Below are 5,127 nucleotides of genomic sequence, written 5' to 3' on the forward strand. Positions count from 1 at the left end.
AGCACTCATTGCATAGACTAATACTAATTTCAGATATAGCAATATTGTGGTGGCACGAATGTCATGCCCCAGATAAAATTTCATTATCAAAGGGTAAGCTTTCCTTTGTGTTTGAAGTCCAAGCGTTTTCATAAGCACTTTGGGCTCTTTTAGCTACTTCCTCATACCTTTCAGCTACTTCCTATTCAAAGAAGAACAGAAAAGATTAGATTACCAGGCAATTACTTTAAACGTGATTTGGCCACGTGGGAAGAGAGGGCAAAAACCCTGATGGTGCTGGATGTGCACAGGGCACGGACAGAAAGCAGAAATGCACCTTTGTGGAATCGGTCAGCAAGAGCAGGGGAGAGCAGAAATAGCGGGACCTCTATAGTCCAGCCCCAAACCGCCAGGGAACGCGGCTAAAATTACAAAGCTGCTCTGTTCCCTTTGAGCACACGTGCCCAGCAGCATCCCTGAGTTTTTACTCTCTTTTCCCATATGTTGTGGTTTAACCCGGCGGGCAGCTAAACACCACACAGCCCTTCGCCCACTCCCCCCCGCCGCAGCGGGATGGGGGAGAGAATCAGGGGAAAAAAAGTGAAATTTGTGGGTTGAGATAAAGACAGCTTAATAGGACAGAAAAGGAAGGGAAAATAATAATAATAATGATAAAAGAATATACAAAATAAGTGATAGTGATGCACAGTACAATTGCTCACCACCCGCCGACCGATGCCCAGCCAGTCCCCGAGCAGTGGTCACCGCCCCCCAGCCAACTGCCCCCAGTTTATGCACTGAGCATGATGGCACGTGGTATGGAATGTCCCTTTGGCCAGTTGGGGTCAGCTGTCCTGGCTGTGCCCCCTCCCAGCTTCTCACTGGCAGAGCATGAGAAGCTGAAAAGCCCTTGCCTAGTGTAAGCACTGCTCAGCAACAACTAAAACATCAGTGTGTTATCAACATTGTTCTCACCCTAAATCCAAACCACAGCCCTGTGCCAGCTGCTAGGAAGGAAATTAACTCTGTCCCAGCCGAAACCAGGACACCATATGAAGTCAGGGCCACCACAGAAGGAACCTGAGACATATATTACGTAAAGGGAAAGTCAACTTTGCATGGAAGGGAGACATATCATTTGAATTTCAATACTTTGGAAACACAAGGCCACCACTTTCCCTGGTGCTGCTGTTGATGCAGTGCAAATCAAATGTCCCTGTCAAACCTATTGTAAACAGAACTTTATACTCCGTGTGTTTTGGGGGACTCCGCTCTTCATTTTCATGCGTGTCCTTATTTTCCTGTCCAGTCACAACTGTTCTCATCAGTAGGAGAACACCCCTGCTGCTGTTGGGAGTGAATTAGGGAAGAAGAGGTGATGTGAAATAAAAAGGAAAAAACAGACATATTTCACAGAGTTACATAGATATAAGGTAGATCCCATTAAATTTAAGCTGGAAATGGGACTTCTGATCCATCATTTTTGGCAGGAAGGGGAGCCGGGAGATGGAAGCACCACAACCTGGCTGTCCTGCCATAGGCGTCCCGCTCTCCACACAAGCTACCGTAAGAGATTAATCCACCAAAGAAAGAAAATGGCCAAAATATGAGCCGCAGCCCAGGACTGATGTCCGTCGCAGCTCCAGGCATTCCCTTCACCCCCCTGCCGAGAGTCAATTAGTTAGTTTATAGAGCGAGCCATGCACCGGGGGTGTCCCCATATGAAAAGTACAGCGTGATTTTTTTTTTTTTTTTCCCTAAGAAACGTGCCCTTAATTTGCATTGCGTTGCTGGCTGAAATGTTTCTCGCTAGTATCAGCCTGATCTGTGTTAAGTAAACCCAGGTAACCATCATCAAATTGTGCACATTCCCGGCGCAGCAGGGACCCGACGCTGCTGGGGACAGGGCACCGCTCTGGTGGAGCCACTTCACCACAGCCTTTCCAAAACGAGTGAACTCTCCTGGTGTCAGCAAACAGAGCTCACTACTCTGAATTTATGGAGGCTGATCCGGCCTCAGGATCCGGTCTGTGGCTTTAAAACACTTCATATGCATATAGGGCCATATAAAAAAGACTACACCTTATAACTCAACAGTGCACGTTAGGTCAAAGCAGGTAAATAGCCTCAAATTGTATTTTGAAGCTTTACAAGCAGTTTTTTTGACAGTTAGGTAGAAAGAAAAGAAACCTGCAATGCAAGCCAAAGACAATAGCTGCAACAGCAGGCGCTTTGTAGGTTTTTTGCAGGTGGGGTTACCAGCTGCCGTGTGAAATCGTGCAGGTGAATCAAAGGCGACTGCCTAAGGCGCTGAGCTGTGTTGGGAAAACTGGGGGACAGCTCGTAGGAACACAAGGACAAGTGCAGTGCACCCCATCTTTCTACGGGGCATGACCACCTACTCTTCCTGTGGGCAGGGAGCTCGGCTCCGGCAGATGTGGAAACAGTCATGGAAAAGGGGATCCCTTCCTCAGGACCATCCTCAGGACGATGGGTGGGCTGAAGAACCCCTGTTCAGCTAATGTGCTGCTTATTATATCCCTTAAATCGTGCTCTCTGCCAAGACTCTGCTCCAGAAGGATAGAAGTGACTCATCCATCTATTTTTAGAAAGGGAAGCAACCATGTTTCTGGAGAGTGTTTCTAAACTGTGATGGAGGAACCAGCACAATCGCAGGATGAAGAGGTGTCAGGCTGTGCTAGGGACATCGCCACACGGCCCTTTTCTCACGCGCTTCCCACCCTGCCCAGAACAGCGAGCCTGCGGTGAGGAAGGGCTGCATTCTTCAGCGGGGCGTTAGCTGGCTGGGGATTTCGGTGACTAGTCAGGAGAACAATATACAGAGGAGGACCATGTGATGTAAGGGTCTTCACTTTGGACGAAGAGCCAGAAATTCCTGGCTGCCAACCCCAGCTATAACACTGACTCACAGCGTGATGCTGGGCAAGAAAGCAAGGGTGAAAATCCAGCTTCTCTGGAGGACGGCAAGAACTTTGCCGTTCCTTTCAGTGTTCATCTCCTCGTTAAAAGGGATGAAATGTTCTAAGGGAAAGGCATGTTGCAACCATGAAGTAATTAGTAACGCTCATCCTGCTCTTAAACGGCAAGCAGACTTTTTCCCCCCCTCAGAAATTATGTGTTGTCTTAGAAAAAGTATTTAAAATAAAAAAAAAAGATTTAGTTTGTTATGGGCTGTTTTCTTTCTTTTTTTTTTTTGGGGGGGGGTGTTGAAACTTTTTGGCTGGAGAAGAGAGAAAAACAAAGTAGTTTAACACAATAGTTAAGTGAAACACAAGACCTTAGAATTCATTACAGGAATACTATACAAGTTTTTAAATATTTTTTTATATATATAAATACATTTGTGTATAGAATATATATACTATAGAAGATTTATATATAATGAAAAGCTCAACAAATTAGGACCTGCCATTTATAAAAATATTCCTGTGCAATGTTTAGAGGTCTTACTATAGGCTTCTGGGTTCAGATATTTTAATATGTTTTTTAAAAACAGATTTTAAAAGTCCACAGATTTTGAAAAAAAAATTAATTTCAATTTGATTCTTCAGCTTTCTCTATTTCACAGGTTCTATGAAATTCCCTTGTTCAGCTCAGCAACTGTGTTGTATGTTCCACTGGCTGAGCCCATACATGAAACGGAATTTATATTTTTATCCATATTATGTTACAGGCCAGTGGGGTTTTTTTCGCCATTCCCAAAAATTCTGAGATAAACAGCCTTATCAGGATTATCTTCCTTATCTGACAGAGAAAGCATGCAGAGTCTAAATGTTGGATGCTGGAACATTACTCATCAAAAACTCAACAAATTCAGTGGCAAGCAAGATTTCTTTTTTTATTATTATTATTATTATTTTAAGGCTGTAAAACCAGAGAGACTCACTGGCAACCTAATCTGCTACAAATTTAAGAGCCCACAATGGGACATCGGTTGCATAAGGCGGAGAAAGGTTCAGCCTCCTGTAGTGCTCTTGGCCTTGGGTGTTGGAGCAGAAGCAACGCTCCTTGGCAGTATCCCCAAACCACTCCCTTGTAAACCCTCAGGCAACTGACAGGTCCTATGGGCAGGCTGTCCTGGATGGGTTTCGGGCTGAAAGTTCTCAGAGTGACGCTGACAGCTCTGACTAAGAGGTCAACTCGTGATTAAAGTGTGAGGACCCACCGACAGGACAGACAGATGGGCGCGGAGGATTCCTGTCTTACCCTACAAATCCAGGTGGACTCTTGGGGTAGCTTTGTTTTCATCCAGCTCACAGCCAGACTCTCCTAGGGTTTCCTGGGGCTGCTTATACAAATAATACATATTTAATAATGTTTACTTTATTATCCTACAGGATTACTGGGGCACAGCCTTTAGCCATGAAGCACACACACAGTCTTGTAGATTTTAGCCACTAACTCAGCTATTCTGCATGTGAAAAATGTACGCCTGGATGCACTAACGAGACCGAGAGGGAAGCACAAAAAAAGTGCCCGTAGGCAGAGTATCCCACCCCACGCTGCTTTTGCAGTCTCCCCTGCTCCATGGGACGCTGAAGGATACCACCGGGATGCATCACTGCATCGGTGAAGTACAGTGAAGCTTGAATACAAAGGATGAAGCCTGAATACAAAGGGGAAGAGCTTCAACTATTTATTCTACTTAACTGTAAGGTAGTTTGGCTGTTGATTTCCCTGCTCCTCCTGCTTAGCAGCTCTGCCCTCCGCGGCCTCTCAGATGCCCTTGGTTGCTCCCTCCTACATGGCACTCACCCTGCCCAAACTAACCTAACCAGGGAGGTCACTCATCAGTTTCTGCTTCTAATTCCTTTGGTGCAACTATCTTAGCATCGGTGGCGTCGCAGGGTTTAAGTGAACTGAATTAAGGCCATGAATGTCAACTCTGCGTATTCAAAATGGTTATGAAAGCGATAAGCTGCATTACGGGTACGGTACACATGTGCTAGATCAAGCGCAGAGAGAAACAATGTGATCCAACGAATACACCCAGCGGGTTGCACATAACTGACGACTGCTCAAATAATTAATGGAGTGAAAGAACAAAAAGATCAATCCCAATTCAAAATGACAGAGCCGTGAACTGACAACTAAACCATACAAAAACTGACAGGGCAAACAGATCTA

General features: G+C 45.3%; 1 protein-coding gene across 1 annotated transcript in view; it reads right to left on the bottom strand.

The window, feature by feature from the left end:
* The window catches only part of SNCG (synuclein, gamma (breast cancer-specific protein 1)), a 17,406-nt gene that overhangs the window by 2,081 nt on the left and 10,198 nt on the right, over positions 1-5,127 (bottom strand). The window lies entirely within an intron of this gene.

This window comes from Pygoscelis adeliae, unplaced genomic scaffold (assembly GCF_000699105.1).
Source record: "Pygoscelis adeliae isolate BGI_AS28 unplaced genomic scaffold, ASM69910v1 Scaffold361, whole genome shotgun sequence".
In the NCBI taxonomy this organism is placed as follows: Eukaryota; Metazoa; Chordata; class Aves; order Sphenisciformes; family Spheniscidae; genus Pygoscelis; species Pygoscelis adeliae.